Raw genomic sequence first — 18,357 nt, forward strand, 5'->3', positions numbered from 1 at the left:
GAATTTGTTCCTCACTATCTTTTTCCAAAATGCCAACCGCAGCTGTAATTACAGGCATATAGTTTCTTGAGAAAACAAACTCTCAGGCAGCTTTTGACTATCATTCAAATCTTCTTTAACTCAGATTAAGTAACTATTAATATTTATTCTGAAAGGAAAAAGGATGGAACTAGACACCAGGCTCCCAGAATTAGAAAGCCACTGTGTTGGGTGTTACCATCGTCACCTGAGTCCAAATTCCACATTTATCTTTCTCTGCTGAATTTTTCTTCTTTTTGCTTTGGGCTAATTCCTCTAAAGAGATTTGGGGTGTTTGCATAATCCACACCCCATCTAGTGGTAATAGATGGAAAAATCCACCTAGAAAAACAAAACATGAGAGCCCTCTAGGAAGTGAACAATTGACAAAGTACAGTACTTCCTCCTTGAAATTTTACTCCATAAAATATGCCATTTCTTATAAAGAATTAAACAATTCTTTTGGGATAATTATTTTTGATAATGTTTGAACTGTGTTTATCAAGTGGATTATCTATGGCAAGGGGAAGGAGTGTTTCTGGAAAAATTCTTTAGAGACAATTCCTATTGTGTTTTTGGTCAGCTAGCAATCACTTCTCATTCACACCCTTGCCAGAGCAAGAGTAGTTCAGGGATTAAGTGCTCAGACAATTGAGTCAAATGAGCTGGGATCAAATTTCTGGCTCTGCTTTCTATTATCTGAATGACCTTTGCCAAAATTACCTAATCTTTCTGGCCTCCTGTAAACCTTTCCAGTAAAACAAAGATAAAATTAAAAAACACATGCTAAGCACTTACGAAAATGCTCAATGCATATTAACTACTCAATAAATGTTCGATATTATTATTATTAAGCAAACCAGAAAAATGTGTAACACTTTCATATTTACCCAGTTCTTCAATCAAGCCAACAAAAAATGCTAATGCTCTTTTCTCCCATTAATACCATAAGTCCTATTGTTAGCTGTGATTGGCAGCTCTCATGGGAAATTCAAAGGCCCAATAGCAATGCATCCTTCAGATAGTAACTCAATAGCAATGCATCCTTCAGACAAGGGATGTGAGGGGTTGCTGGCAAAGTGGAATTTCTCTCTCAATGGAGATGGGCCTGAAACATGCTCCTTTTTCAGTATTTTAACGGATATTGGCCCATTCTTGAGTTATTTACTAAACTGTTTTTCTGCTTTCTCTTGGTTGTTCTTCAGCCAGTCCGCTATTCATTACTGGAGAATAAACAAGGGAGTGATATTAAAATACATTCTAATTTATTTTATTATTCTGGCTGTATGAAAGGTCAGAGAGGAGGAAATATCCATCACCGTCGAAAGCACTGTATGTTGAACAAGGCTCTATGGGAAAGAAACACACGGTGGAAGGAAAGAACAGAATGCGGGTGCTGCTAAATGCACTGAGCCCATGACAGGTGTCTCAGGGGGAGGTGCCCAGGTAATGATGAGGCCACGTGTTAGTACTGACTACTTGGGTGTGAAAGACCTCTGTTCACTATATTCTGCCTCAGCCTGAGGCTGGCCATTGATAAATTGCGTCTAAAACACATTCTCAGTGTCTATGGCTCTACCATCAACCACAAACGAAACTGGAAACTTGCCCTTTGATTTACTGTGTTTACACAGTAATGTTTACAAACATTTACTGAGCATCTGCTTCACAATCATCAGTAATTGGTTTCTTCATACACAGAGTGGTGAATTACTCTTAAGTCAATGACTGTCTTCCTGTACTTGGCTTTCTTAGTGTTAAAACAAGGTCTGCCCATTTAAACATTTATTCAACAAATATTTTTGAATATCTGCTATGTAGCAAATACATGTGTGTATGACTTGTTGGGATTCAGTGACCAAGATGGGCAAAGCGCCAGCTCTCAAGAAGCTTACATTCTGCGGGGAGACAGATACATTTACACGTAAAATAAATAAACAAGAACTAAAGATTGTGATTGGGGATACTTTGAGTTGAGTGGTCAGGAACTAACTCTTTCTGAGAAATTTAAATTGAATCTAATATCAGAACAACAGAGACCAGTCTTTCCAGCAGAAGGAAGGGCCAGTGAAAAAGATAGAAACAAGCTTGGCATGCTCAAGAGACAGCTTTCTCCAACTGAAAATTTTCTCCATTTCTCTTTCCAGATTTTCTACTTGTTCTTCATGAGAAGAGATTACTTGCAACTAGTAGTCTCTGGCAACTTGGGTAATTTCCTGCTGTATTCTAAAATGCCACTAAAAAGAGTTGAAGTAGGTCTTTCTCAATATTGCTCTATACCCAGAAAAATAGCCTAGAAAAAGCATATGGTTTCTTTATTCAACAGTTGGGAGTATAGTAATTTCCCATTGCTATGCTAGACACTTTATACACATGACCTCGTTGGTCCTCACATCACTCTTATGATAAGAAAAGAAATATCTCTATTTTATAGATGAGTAAACTAAGACACACAGCTATTAAGTGGCAAATCTGAGATTCAAATTCAGATTTCTCTGGGGCCTCCTTAAAATATATAGAAGCAGAGAAGCCATAGGTCTTGTCTCTGGGGATAATACAGGTGAAAGATCAGCGGGGATCTCCAGCTGTGCACCAGTGACCAGCACACACACACACGCACACGCGCACAGAAAACTCCAGCAATCTAAATTGTCCCTATTTTTTTTAATTTAAATTCAATTAGCCCTGTTTTTGATAGGTTCTATTCCAACATGATGGCAAGGAACACTAGCATTGCTATCTAGAGAGCAGTTGTTTTGTCTAGAAAACTGGTGGCTCAGAAGTTAAGGAAAATGTATGAAAAAAAGATGAAAATGTTTTAGGATATAAAAATAAGCAAAGAAAATTATCACTTAGATTTGGTATTTAGTAAGAAATAGCAATTCCATTTTTTTAAAGCCAAATATAATTTCTCAAGAAGTTTGTCATCTAAATGCAGAATAAATTAAGTATAAGGAACTGTCTTTGTTCAGGTAAGGAATTGTCTGAGGATGAGGATTTACGTGTTGGAAGAGGTAGCTAAGAAAACCCAGAGTACGAGACATTAAACAACGCCCATGAATAGAAACCTTTATTTTATCGGTACAGAATGGTTCATTTGCTAAATTTTGCTGAAATTTTTAAAACTAATGTGCCATTTTGTATGCAGCTAGATCTAGAATATCAAGCATATTTTGGACACGAGAGTAGTTCTTGAGTAAAGGAAGCATCCAAATGTCTTAGGAGACTGAAATAAGAGGAATTTAAAAGAAAAAAATCATACCACGCAAATGGTTTCTTCTATTATTTGTTAAATATAAACTGATAGAAATTTTTAAATTATCATAACCATCACCTTCTCTTTGATGTGAACCCCTTGATAAATTTACAGAGACCTGGAAGACTGTATTGTATCACCAATCTCCAGATTAAAGCCTGTCAGTAACAATACATACTAATTTTCTGCAGGGCTTCACCATACCTGTGTAATCAAGCAGGCAACCATGGATCACTGCCTTATGTTATGCATCAACCACATCTTCTTCAAAGGAGAAATTATAATGGGACATGGCATTGCCACTTTTATAATTGCTCCTTTGAACCATGACTTACTAAAACCACAAAGCTTCTTCCATAGATAGCAAATCCTTTCCTGTATAAACTACCAATTTTGTTAGCTTTGGAAGAGTTCTCTTTCTCCAAATCAGAAATGCTTGATAATACTGACTTAATGTCATTAACATGTAAATAACTTTGTTTATACTCTATTCATGAGACATATACTTCATGGTTATATACAGAAACCATATAAATGGAAGTGATAGATATTCTGATATATGTGTCAGGAAAAGTTCATTAAGAAACAGCTGGAAGACTTGAGTAGAACAAATATATAGAACAAAGTACATAAAAAACTAAGCAAATAAAAAAAAGAGTAATAATTACTCAGGAGGAAGTCAGAAAGTTGTACAAGTATAGAAATGTAATCACAACACATTGTGAACCATATTACATGATCATAATAGTGCAATCAGTAAATATTAATTTAACCAGAAATTTTGTTATAGCTATTAATGGACAGGGAATGACATAAGAGAACAAAATCCTCTCATCTATGTAAAGGAAGTCAATAGATATTGCTCAGTCTTTAAACACCATATTCCAGTAAAAGGAAGGAGAGTTTCTTGGAGAAAAGCCTGAAATCTAGTCTAGTGTAAGAAATTTACAAGGTGAGCCTGGGACACCTTGTCATGCCTGAAAGCAAGGCTGTAATCAAAGACTACTGAGAGGTGGCCATAGAGGTCCAATGTGATATTCTCTCTGCATTTGTTGTGTTTGAAATTATTCATTATAAAAATAAAAGTAAAAAAAAAACGGGTTGGGTAGTAGGATTGGGGGGAAGTAAAGGGAACTTTTCTAGTAAATGAACTTCACTACTGTTTGAATCTTTTACAATAAAAATGTAAATTTATGTATTCCTTGTGTAATTTTTAATTAATTTTAATATCAGATTGAAATTTAGAAGGAACAATAGTATAAACATATTATTTAGCAGTGTGGAGTTAAATACCATTAAGACTAATAAAGGTTGAAAATGTTGGCCAACAGGAAGTACATCTAAGGTATGCAGGAGGCGAGCAGGGAATTGTTGTTTTGTTATTTGTAAGCCTTGGTATTATTTAGCCCTTATATTATATGCATATCTTACTTCAATAAAAACACACTTTAATTTAAAAATATTGTTATTTTTAAAAATTATGGGCTTTAGGGTCATAAAGAACTCTTCATTTGTCTTTATTTTTTATTCTGAACTCTCTCACACACACACAACTAATTCATGTCAGTTTAAATATTTATCTATCTGAAAGTTTTCCCATCTATACTAGAAAATCAACTGCATTTTGAGTGACTATGATAAATCTAGCTGACTAACATGATCCTCTTTTCTTTGGCCACCTTCACTACAGAGGCTTAAGGAGCCCACTTTAACAGAATTCCTTACATTTAGAATAGTCATGTGGCTCATTTCTGACCAATGAAATCACAATGTGGTAAGAGGACGTTGGCTTTTTTTTTTTAAGATTTTTATTTATTTTTCGACAGAGAGAGACAGCGAGAGAAAGAACACAAGCAGGGGGAGTGGGAGAGGGAGAAGCAGGCTTGTCGCTGAGCAGGGAGCCCGATGCGGGGCTCGATCCCAGGACCCAAGGACCAGGACCTGAGCCGAAGGCAGATGCTAAACAACTGAGCCACGCAGGCGCCCCGAGGACATTGGCTTTTGAAAAGCTTTTTACTCTCCTCTCTTCCCACCTTCAATGAAAATGGGGTCCTCCACAGGAATAGACATCTTGAGACCACTGAGTCACGCTAACAGGCCAAAAATAGTGGAATGAAAAGAAGAAAAAGTGAACCTGGGTGTTTGATGACAGAGTTGAGGAGACAAACACATTTTTAACCCATACAATGATGCTTAGGTTTCTTTTGTGTTTACTGTCGAAGTTTATTTGCTTACTTATTTATTTTTTACATATACCAAGAAAATGTGAAGATACAAAACTTTTATAAGCATTTTTAAAAATTGGGGCACCTGGATGGCTCAGTCAGTTGAGTGACCGACACTTGATTTCAGCTCACGTCATGATCTCCCAGTCCTGGGACTGAGCCCCTCCTCGGGCTCCCTACTCAGTGGGGAGTGTGTTTAAGGGTTCTCTCTCTCCGTCTCCATCTGTTCCTCCCCACCTCTCAAATACATGAATAAATCTTTTTTAAAAATTTTAAAAGAATACCAACTAAATACTTACAAAGCACCCCCTTTTAAAAAAATAATGCCGCCTTTTCCCCAAAGATGTTAAGTGTGTTAAAGAGTGTGTCACAATCTAATTTCTCCTCACTAAAAAGAAGAACACAGGAAACAGAGCAGAGACTGGTTATATAAATTATATATGTATTAACTGAAATCTTGGTTGGAATAAGTTATCTGAACCATTAGAGTTTTTTTTTCAGTTATGTGTACTGCATCCTATTCTCATAAAACTGTTGATTGTTGGTTTACCTTTATTTTACTTACCATAAACTACACCATAAGCCAAGTGAGAGCACTTTAGACTCAGGCGGCATAGATTCCAGATTCTGCTGACTCCCTTATATCTCTGTGACCTTGAACAAGCTCCCTGATCACCTCACTCCTCAGTTCCCACATCTATGAAATGGGGATAATGATAATTTCAGCTCCATCGGGTTGTGGTGAAGGTAAAGGAGCTAATAAACACAAGTGCCTGGTGTAAAATATGGGTCCAGCCAATGTCAGCTATCATCATAATCACTACGACTTTATTTAACAAGCACATAGCATTTACCATATGCCAGGCACTGCTCTAGTTCTTGGCAAATATTAATTTACTGATTCCTCCTAAAACGTGGTGGTTATTATTGTTTTATTATTATCATTGTCTCAATTTTATATCTGAGGGCACAGAAATTTAGGAACTATTACAGGAGCACATAGCTCGAAGGTGGCAGAGCTAGAATCTTCAGAATGCGTGCCATGAGCTTCTGCTAAATGGGTGCCCCCAACCCTTCCTCTCTCCCTTCCCTCCTCTCTGTTCTTCTCTAACAGTTCCTAGCAAATGATAAGCATTCAAGAAATAGTTGTCAAATTACATTTGTACAGAAAAGAAACAGGCCCAGAAAGTTTCTAATAACAGACATGGAGGTAATTGTGAAAGACCTTGAAGACTTTTTCATCACTCTTACCTAAAATATGAATTTTGATTTAAAACAATAATATTTCTGTTTATTTAACTGAATATCGGTTGTCTGTATCATAAGAGAAAGTTGAAGCTTGAATAAACTATAAAATATTAACTTGCAATGAGTGTTTTCAATCATCTTCATTATCTCTTCACTGAAAGCAAACAAGTCTCTAGGTGTTTAAAGCAGGGAGACTCGCCAATAGTTTTCCTTTGTAGGAGTGAAGATACACATTTTGTAGACTGACGTATGAAATAGAAGAAAGCACCCTGAGGTAATTAGTTTTCACTGGGGTTTGAAATTTAATATATTAACCCGGAATTTATTTGCAACTATTTCATCACCTCTGACCAATGACCTGCTAATGATAGAAGCTGATTCTGCTTGAAACAACTGGAAATCTAGCGTTCCCCAAGTGACTCTTCATATGAGCATATAAGATGCACAGTCTGCACTTGACAAACTCTTTTCTGGACATCACCACTTAGAATTTGACATTGTCATGTTGCATCTGGGACCGCCGAGCAGATTCGATCTGCTCGTGATGTATGCTGTCTCTGTACCGGCAACTCCTTAAAAATGTACATCACACATACATGAAGTCTCCCCCAGCTGATCCATGGGCTTTCGTTGCCTGTAAAATAAACATGGACGGAAATGAACAGGAGGATTCAAAAAGGCATGTGTGCTGGTGGGATGATATTAGCCACAGATAAAAAGCGAAAGATGAGAAGCCCAAGGCATACTGATCATATCACTCTAAGAAAACCTTCTAAAAAGATGCTGTAGTCTTTTTTTTTCTTCATTCGTTAACTGAGCTAAGGTCACTCTTACAGATACAAGATTGCATGGGATAGCACTTCCTTCAGCCTTAGCCTACTCCTCCAAAGAAATCCAGAGTGGCAGATGTGCCAATAAAATTAAATGCAGAAAACAAAAATAAAGATACGATGTGTCTTAACTATGTTTTCCTTACAATACTCTAAAAATTAATTGTGAAATGATTATTTGAAGAGGTAGAGACTCAGCAAATCTGGGCAAATTATTTAACTTCTCTGGGACTCATATTTCTTAACACACATACTTTGCATTTAGCTATACTAAATTATTTGTAGTTTCTCAAAGGAGCCACATTTTTCAAATATTTATGTTTATATCTATCGCCTGACTCGTAGTAGGTTCTTGGTGGTTATTTGTTTTTAGAGGTGAACGAAAAGCCACCATAGTAAATAACTGAGAAAAAGAAGGAACACAGCTGCTCATTTGCTATTTTCTGCCTCTGTCTCTCATTACACAATTTGTTATGCTTGTATGAATGTACAAGCCCTGGGAAAATAAATCATTTCCAAGAATTTTTTAGAGTGAGAGACTTTGCTTTGAAAGAGGTCAGAGAGTTCCAGCAATGTCTTGGATGTTAATATAGCTTACTTTTACTTTGTTTCTGGGTGGATTTAATTTTTACAATGAAAATGCATGTATAAAGAAAATGCAGAAGCCTGAAATAGACCAAACTAAAAAACAAGTTATCAGTGGAAGAGTAGCACTTATTTTAACATTTTGTTTTCATTTGTTTATGTGTCTGTCCTTTCTACCAAATGGTAAGCTTCTTGAAAGAAGGAACTATAAGCCACTTATCTTTATATCCAGGGATGATACTCAAAATGTTTAACAACCAGTATAGGAAAGGCTCTGACCAATCCCAACAGATGCTGACTGTAAACCATCAATGTGGCCATAGCTGGGGGCTGGTTAAATATTAGAGCTATTCTATTCCCAGTGCCTAGCATAGTGCCTGGGAAAATGCTGGATGCTAAATAAATGTTTGGTGAATGTGTGGATAAAGGAAAGAATAAGTACATAAATGCCACAAGCAGACTATGCCACCAAAACCCAGTTCTTCCAGGATCGTCCTACTACCCCTCTTAGGATCTCCTTTGAAGTCAATGGCCTTGCGCAATGTAGAGAAGAGCTGCAGGTATTATGGAAGCCACATGACCTAGATTGCCCTGGAACTATTAGCAATGGGTTCAGGTAGCCCAGGGCTTTGTGATGGTCAACCATGGGTGGTACTGAGAACACAATCTCAGTGATAAACATAGAAGGCACATCAAAGCTCCCTGTGCAATGAGGATCATGGTTCCAGAACATAGGCTGATTGTCTCAGTGCTTTCCATATAGCCACACCCAATTTGGATACAGAAAAGACTGATTTATAAGAGGCTTCTTTCTTTCTTTTTTTTTAAAGATTTTATTTATTTATTTGACAGAGAGAGACAGCGAGAGAGGGAACACAAGTAGGGGGAGTGGGAGAGGGAGAAGCAGGCTTCTCACTGAGCAAGGGGTCCAATGTAGGGCTCAATGTGGGGCTTGATACCAGGACCCTGGGATCACGACCTGATCCGAAGGCAGATGCTTAACAACTGAGCCACCCAGGCACCCCAAGAGGCTTCTTTCTAATGGTTACCTTATGCTAAAATAAAATTCTATTGAAAACATTTTTTACCTTCCCATTCAGTTATTTTCAATAAGCATTCTTTTATGGTTTTTTATAAGTCTAGTAAAGTATTAAAAATTAGCATCAAAATTTGTAAAAAGATACTCTTTCCTACCAAATCAATTTGAAAAATAAATCTTAGCCCTCATATCTATTCATTAATTATCAACAAAACATCAAATAGTTATTGAATCCTTTAATGGGAAGTTGTATTTGGAAGCTTCCCAAAATTCTTAAGAGTTGTGTGTAGCCCTGCTGAGGAAATGCAGACCCTTCTCTACCTCTCAGAAAGTTAAAGTATTGCCATGGGCTGTCAACCCTTCTCACTGTCCAGACACAGTGGAGAATGAGCATAGAGCATAACTTGCTCGATTACTCTCTATCTAGGCAGTTTTGGATTATGGGCAGAGTGACACAAGCACAGAAGAAGCAGATGGGGCTGACAGATTACAGTGGCTGTGCCTATGGAAGATCTTCAGACGTTTCCTGCAGGTCTCCCCCCGACCTATTTGTCCAGGGCCTGGAGCTGCGGCTCTCCTGTCAAGCATTTAAGCTCTTACATAAATGTTCAATAAATATAATTTTAGTTGAAGTTAAGCATGGTTAGTTTCTGTGGATTGCACTGAAGAACTGTAACTACGTTTGACAAGGGTCCTGGAATTACAAGCAGGTGTGTGGTGCTATCCTTGTCATCAGTGACTAAACAACCTCAGTTGAAGAGAGAACATGATTGAGAGTTCAAGCAGGAGGCAGAAAATGAGCAAATGTGGGATGGAAACATAAGGTGGGAATCTGAGTGAACTTGGTAACCATCCCCACTCTTTGGCCTTGTTCAATTCATTGATGGATAGCATTGACTCTCAGGTGTCCACAGAGGCTGGATCATGGAGACAGAAGAAGAGAAAGTGTGGCTGCCATGCTCAGAGGAGGTCCTGTCTAGTTGGGAAGTGTGTGTCATACACTAAAAAATAAGGAAGTCACACCGAAGAGGACATGGCTCAGTGTTAGACTTGGTGATGTTAACTTCGAGCCCTATAGGACTTTAAAGAAGAAAGGACAGCAGTAAGAGCAGACATTAGAGAGAAGCTGGGGTGTCAAGGAATTCAGAACAGCCTTTAAATGTTGCCAATTCAATGAAAGTAATCAGTTTGTTTCTTGGCATTATATAGACCAAAAATTAAATCCTCTGATTTACATCTTAAAAATCTTATTGCATTTGGTATTATAGATATCTGTAGCCTGAATTAGACTTAATTAAGAAGACTAAATTGGCCTAGTTGTCTGTTCAAAACACACACACACACCAGTAATAGCATTTACATTTAGTTTTACCCTCTAGTGAGAGAACACATGAACAGAAAGAGTAGATTTCTTAAAAGTTTAATTCCTAGAAGTAATAATCTCCTATGAAGATGTATTTCAAAAAGAGCTGGCTCTTATATAAAAGTTGCAATGTAGCAGCACTGTACTTTACATATATATTAACTTTACATATATATTAACTTTACTTATATACTATATTTTACATATATATTAACTCATTCAGTATATGCCAGTGAATGTTAAACAGCCTTCCCTGGGTAGGGAGAAAGTGGAACACTGATTTTTAGAGTCTGTCCCTTTCTGTGGTGTAAACCCCTGCACTCACCCGGTTTTCAAACTACCCTTGTGTTGTCGCAGAAGGCAGAATTAGAAAGATGAGCAGTCTTGGCTCTCAGGAGTCCTACAAGTCAGCTGGAACACACCACGTGTTCTGACAGCTAAAATAGAGGAGACGTTCAGTCAGGATCATGTCCTCCTGATTGATAGTTGGGATCTGAAAAGGGATTGAGCGGCTCAACTTATCTAATATTCACAATTTAAAATGTGAAAAATGAAGCCCCCGTGTAGGTTATTGATAAACCCAGGATCACACTAGCAATTAAGAGCTGACTGTGGGACCTAGAGAGGCAACAGGCTGAATTCTAAGCTAACTGGTCAAGTTTCCATTCAAAGGGCAGTCCAGCCCTGAAGTCCATCTCTGTTTTCTTAGTTGGGAGAGATGCCCAAATTTCAAGTCTCTTTTTCATGTTTATACACCATTTCTGGTTGTTTCCTTCCCTGGAGAGTGCCTGGATAATCTTGTTATTGCCTTCTGGTTTGTTTCTTGTACAATATATAAAAAGACAATCGAATTGGGATCAACCTGACCACTTATTCCATGCCTATGTGACTGCCTTTGGGATGGCCCTTGGTCCCAAATTAGCTTCCCCACATTCTGTCACCAGGCCTGAAATTTCACCACTTATTCCTCTAGATCTTAAAGATTTTTCTGGTTTTCTAAGTCCAATACCACCAAAGTTCCTGGAAGAATTATTTTGCCATGATATTAGGAAATGTCCATTGATAGGGGCTGAGAAAAAGCTATAGAAATCAAATATGTCAGAAATTCTTAAAGTTCATTATCAAAAGTGGAATTAAGACAGTCCTATACTTAAATTTAACACTTTTGCTTATGTTTGGAGTCAATATCACAAAAACTTTTCCATACAGCAAGATTTTAGGTGTGAAATCTATTGAAATCTAAAATAAAACTCTTAGGTAATTTTCACGAACAATAAGAAACTACTTTTTCTTCTTCTTTGGCTCACTTTTTAAAATAATAACTTGTTCAAGAAATGCTCACTTTTTAAAATAATAAGTTGTTTAAGAAATGCCTTCTGTGTTGCTTTGTCTCTCAAATGATTTTATTTTCCTTTTTCATTATTATTTTTTAGGATGCTCAGTAAAGCAATTGTTTTGTAAGGGACTTGTTACCAATGTAGAATTGTGTTGGTTTGGTAACTGGTTTAATTTTGGATATTTGTGGTGGGGGTGGGAGTTCATTACGCTTTTGAAATATTAGAGTGAACTGGCTGGTCATCAGCACTATGAAAGGCAATCTGCTCAGCTGACTGCTTAGCCAGATTGCTTCTTTGGCAGACAACATAAAGAAGGTATTTGCTTTACCCATGAAATACATATTTAGTATAAACAGTAAACATAACTTTACATCCCTGAGTAGATGAAAAATGATCTATTTACTTTGAGACTATCCAACCAGCGACCTTAAGGATCTCAATAAAAAGTAAAAAACAAAACAAACAAAACAAAACCCCCCCCGCAGGATTTGATGGACTTCATGGTAACCACGATCTTAGACTATCAGCTAAATAATCTCCTAGCACACCCTTCCCCCCACTCACAGATTCAATCCTCCCCTGCTTCCCCCACACCCTTTCCTAGGGCTGCAGGAGGTTGCCTCAGATAGCTACCTTAAATCAAAACCAAGATAGTGCCCTTCTCCCATTTCAGGAGAATGATTTCATAATCCTTCACCAGCACCCTCCCTCCTATGGTAGAGCCTGTAGACAAGCCACTGTGCCCTCCACTTGAAGACACCCACCCCAAGCTCTGGTACTTTTTGGCATTGATTTCTTGATGGTTTGCTTTGCTCCCTTTCCAGAAGAGGGGTTTGTTTCTTTTTTTTTTTTTTTCAGTCAACAAAAGTGAGGAGGTATCTCAAAATATATTAAAAATACATTAAGAACCTTAAGTAGTTGTGTTATCTCAGGACACTTTAAAATAATTTCTGCCCCGCATCCTTTCCTGACCTCAGGGAGTTAAGGTCCATAAGCAGGATTAGAGTAGAGACAGGCAGGGAGAGATTAGACGTGCTCTGGGACAAAAATAAGCAAAGGAAACAGGGCTATGCTTTCAGGCATGGATTAATTTAATTTTCTGGGAGAGAGGAGGGGATTGTTTAGGGGCTTAAATCCATGGGGCATCTCAGATGCTGAAGTTTGACTTTTTTTTTGACAGATATATAAAGATGAGCAGAAAAATGACTCATCTCTTTTGGAAAGGAAAAACTATTAGGGGTTTATTTTAATTATTTAAATCCTGTTTCTGTATAATGCTCTTGGCACAGACCATACCTTTTAAGCTCGTTGTTAGAAAGAAGCTGATATTTGTTATAATTTCAGTTCAGGATCTCAATAATTAATCCTTTACAGATAATAGAATGTTTAACCACTAAATGTTTGTTTAAGGCATCACTAGTAAAAAATATTCTAAGCAGCCCAATTTTTACCAGTTTGCACATGGAATGAGAGGATATTCAATGAGGGGTAAATATTAAAATATTGAATAATTGAAATGAGTATTTGCTTATAAATAAAGTGAACTCCCATCCCTGTGAGGCACTTGGGAAAAGGTGGGAGTGATGGTGGAGGGGTTTCCTCCTCTCAGACACCTAAGTCCAAGTAGGAAAGCTGGCTCCCTGGGAAGTTCAGAAAACAAAGAGCACTGGGTGGGAGGCCTGGCAGCCTTAAGTCCTCTCTGAACGGCCTGTGACCTTCCTCACAGGAAATGACTCCATTTCCAGAGGTGCAGGAGGAGGAGGTAGGGAGCATGAGAAGTCACAGGGGCCAGTACGTGTAAAGGGCTCTGAAATCCAAACATGTTAAAGCTAAGTGGTATTACCACAACCCCAAACACCTTTTAAGAAAGTTCCCTCTCTGTTGAAGGAACTTAGCAACTTTAAACGAGATCCCGAATACACATAAAAGGGTAGTTAGGATACTCTCTTCAAGGCTAAATTAGGACTGCTTATTAAGCAACTCAGAGAAATAGTACAAAGAGAAGGAAAGCGAATGACAAGTCACAAGGACTTACTAATTTAGCTACTGCGGTCATGTCTAATGTGTTAATTTAGATGAAAATATGTGTTTTCCCATGACACACGCAGTCAGAGACATCTATTGGCTGCTAATTAAAGCTAGGTAATACTTCTATGGAGATCGAAAGGACAGCTCAGGAAACCTTGCTTCTTTGAGACACTTCAAATCTGAGTAGTTCCCAGCATGCGGCTCTGTGGTAACACAGCAGAGGAGGCAACCCAAACCATCTGGTCTTTCATAAGTCACTTCTTCTTGGTCCTGCCCTTAGCTTCCTCTGCTCCAAGGAAAAGTAGCAACTGTTCTCAAGTGTGACTTTCTGAGTCCGTGGAGCAGGCAACTGGAAGGAAGCAAGCTCCTTCCTCACTGCATCAAGCTTTGTTCGTTTGTTTGTTTAATAACTTTATGGAAGTGTAACTTATATACAATAAACTACACATATTTAAAGTGTGCATTTTGATATGTTTTGACATATGCATACAACCTTGAAACCATCATCACAATCAGGATACTGAACATATCCATCACTCCCAAAATCTCCTTGTGCCCCCTTTTAATCTCTCCCTCCTGTCCTTCCCAGCCCCTGCATTCATCCCCAAGCAACTATTACTATACTTTAGTTTGCATTTTCTAGTGTTTCATGTAAGTAGTATTAGATAGTACATACTCTTTTTGTCTAACTCCTTTCACTCAGCCTAATAATTTATTTTGATTCACATTGTTACATGTTTTAAAGCTCATTCCTCTTTATTACTTCTTTTCCCATCCAACCTCCTAAAACTTTTAATTTCACCATGAGGCATCATTTTGAGTCAAGAAAACTTTTTGACCTTTAACTTGTCACTCTTAGGGCGCCTGGGTGGCTCAGTTGGTTAAGCATCTGCCCTCAGCTCAGGTCGTGATCCCGGAGTCCTGGAATCAGAGTCCCGCATCAGGCTCCCTGCTCAGTAGGGAGTCTGTTTCTCTGCCCCTCCACTGGCTTGTGTGCTCTCTGTCTTAAATAAATGAATAAAATCTTTAAAAAAAAGTATTAGTGAAAAAAAAACTTGTCACTCTTAAAAATGCAAGTGTCTCCCCAAAATGTGTTGGCTGACAGCTTTGTTAAGGATTTGGGTAATAGCTAGCTATGAATTTGATACACTAGGAGGCAGGCTCCCAGGGAAGAATATGAACATTGGAGCAGCAGGAAACACCAGATAATAAATTTTGAATTTTTGTTGCTTCTGTGATGACCACACTCACCCCATCTTATTTGGATACTCTAATTAGACTACCTGTTTTCAGTAGCTGAATAATTATCTCTCACTCTTTGTTGATTTCACCGCGAGCCAGGGTTGGAGCTTTCCCTTACCCATCCCCGTTCCTTTTTGAGTATGAAGGATGCCAACCTTCTGTTGCAGAGGCTGAACTATGTCCTGGACTGCTGAGACAATCCCCAGTCCCTGGGATCAACTGGGATCATCAAAGTCTCCTACAGTGAAGAGACAAATGGCAGCCTTCCCAAAGCCACAAGCTATGCTTCTCAGGGTTTGCCAGCCCTGCTTAGTGCCTGAGGTCCTCAGCAGCCTCCCCGCTGCTCCCAGGTCTTCACAGGGGTCCAGTCAATTCCCATTCACTCATCTCGCATTCCTCTAGTCTCCGGTAAGGGAAGTTCCTAACTCCTGCTAACCATCCATATCTCTCTTTTTCCTGGAAATCTTGCTTCTGATTGAAAGGGGTGGGAAGACTGTGTAGATACAGCAATCAGTTCTTGTATTTCTTTCCAAATCCATTGTTAATCCATAACATCCTGGGTGTATTTACCTCAGGTCTTTCTGCCTGATGATCATCCAGAGTATGACTTAAAAAACTTTAAAAAAATAAGTAAATAAGGATGGACAAACTACTTCTTCATCTTTTGTTCCCAGTAAAACAATCTTACTGTTTGAATTAATGTGGAAGAAAGGTCATGCATAAGTAAGTAGAGGACAGTAAAATACAAACACTAATATTTCAAGATATTATCTCACTACATGCATTTAAATAATTTACATGTACTTGCAATCCCTTAATATTAATGGATTCAGAGACATTTTTAAATAGATTTAGTAAAATATTTCCAACTTTAAGAAATGCCTACAATATAACAGTAAGATTTACCCATCAAGATATGCCTTTTGACCCCAGGGAGCCTACTTAACTCATGTTAAATTAAAGATCTTTTTGCAGACTTTTAGAAGAATAAAACTTGAAATTACAAAAAAAATCAGTATCATTGTTATCCAAAACCAAATACCAAATAAATGTATCACTGTGCTATTTTGAGCAAGGGCAGCCAACTTGGGCTGAACCTGCATGAGGCCCCAAGGACCACTTTAATACCATTAGTTTTCCTTGATGGGACCACTTTTGATCCGTCAACAAATCAGATGATTCGACAGAGGCCAGGAAAGAGCCATTCTGTGTGAAGAAACTGCTGACTAAGAGACTTTTACCCTTTTTTCCAGATTTTTATTTTTAAGTAATCTCTACACCCCATGTGGGGCTTGAACTTACAACCCAGAGAATAAGAGTTGCATGCTCTACCAACTAAGCCAGCCCAGGTGCTCTTCCTGTGTGTGTTTTTTAATAAAACATGTTTCAAGGTTTTCCAAAAGGAATGCAGCTTCCCTTGTGTCCCTGACTAGTGAAGAGCTCCCCTCCACCAGGGAGATCCTATGTTTCACTGAGACCTCACTGGCAAAGGTTTGCATGTTCTGGAAACCTATCAAGAAAGCCATATCAGCGGATTCAGCTCAAAGGTTTAGTAGAGTGACCTATTTCATCTACAAATGTACCCTCACACACACGTTTGAGTGTTTCAAAGACCATTCATTCATCAAGTGCTATCTCTACAATAAGCTCAACCAGAAGCCAACAGGAAGTGGTATCTTGCCCTTCGCAGAGTTAACTGTCCCTTCTTGTTTCAGAAATAGCTCCAGCTCAATGCCCCTTTTGATCAGAGGTTCTATTTTCATTCAATCTACCTGAACTCGCCTAATCTTTCAGAGGCTAACAGGAGATTCATAGTCTGTGAATCATGACTAATACTCTTCCCATATATATTTTTATGAAATAGTTAAATGCCAATATAATAAGTCTACTATACTTGGAAGCTATGATATTTTCTATCTATTCTTTTCTTTTTAAAAAATAAAAAGCACATAGAGGGGTGCCTGAGTGGCTCAGTCAGTTAAGTATCTGGCTTCGGCTCAGGTCATGATCTCGAGGGCCTAGGGACCAAGTCCCACATCAGGCTCCTTGCTCAGCGGGGAGTCTGCTTGTCCTGCTCCCTCTTCCTTTGCCCCTCCCCCCACTCATGCTCTCTTTCTCAGTTAAATAAATAAAATCTTGTAAAAAAATAAAAGATAAAAAAGCACATCGATCTCCTTGAGATTTTGAAGATACTGACAAAAAGTAAATAGTATATGGCTGATTGCATTTATATGACATTCTGGAAAAGGCAAAATTACGAGAACAGAAAACAGATCAGTGGTCACCAAGAATTAAGTATGGAGGGAGAGTGTGACAATAAACTGGCAGCAGGATGGAATTTGGGGAGATGGAGCTGTTCTGTATCTTGACTGTGGTGTAGTCACAGGGCTCTATGCATTTGTCAAGACTCATAAAACTGCACACTCCAAAAAGTGAAGTTTTCTGTATGTGAATTTAAAAAGAAAGTGCACTGAGTTCTGTTAAATTGTTTTCCATAAGAGATGGAATTTGGAAAAAATAGTTGAAATTACAAGATAGTTGAAATAGGATTCATCTTCTATTTTTTTCATAACTTCTGGGAAAATCATATGTTTCTGTATTACTGTTATTAAAATAATTCATTTTCATCTTCTTAAAAATGAATAATATGATATTATGGCACATAGAGAATTAGTAAAGTTAAGTACAATGAAGCTTTACTCAATGTTAATAGTAACACCTTACACATAGTTCCTAATCCCCATAAAACCATCTCTACCTTTGTCTTACTAGAACTTTCTCAGCTAAAAAGTTGTTAAGTAAAAGGATACGTGTACATTTTTTTTAAATCATGAAACACTTGGTATTTACCAGAAAGTCATACATGCACTCTATCAGTGGAGACTACTTAATCATGTTCACATATAAGATTGTTTACTGGTAAAACTCGACCATCTTTGTAGTTCTTATTCACATTTGTGTCTCCAGAAGCTCTTCAGCCCCCATGTGTTTAGTAGCCAAAGACCTTTTTCCCCTTGGGTAGAAACTGCAAATTTGCTAGTTAATTAGCTAATTTGTTTCCATGCTTTGTGAACAGTGCTCATTTGTTCTTCCTCTTTCCTCAGATTCATGCTGCTTGATTCTCTTCCCATTTGAGTGTCTTCCACCTCCCCGAAACGCCAAACAAGACGATTATGGTCATTTAAT

The sequence above is a fragment of the Zalophus californianus genome, chromosome 4 (genome assembly GCF_009762305.2).
Source record: "Zalophus californianus isolate mZalCal1 chromosome 4, mZalCal1.pri.v2, whole genome shotgun sequence".
Lineage (NCBI taxonomy): Eukaryota > Metazoa > Chordata > Mammalia > Carnivora > Otariidae > Zalophus > Zalophus californianus.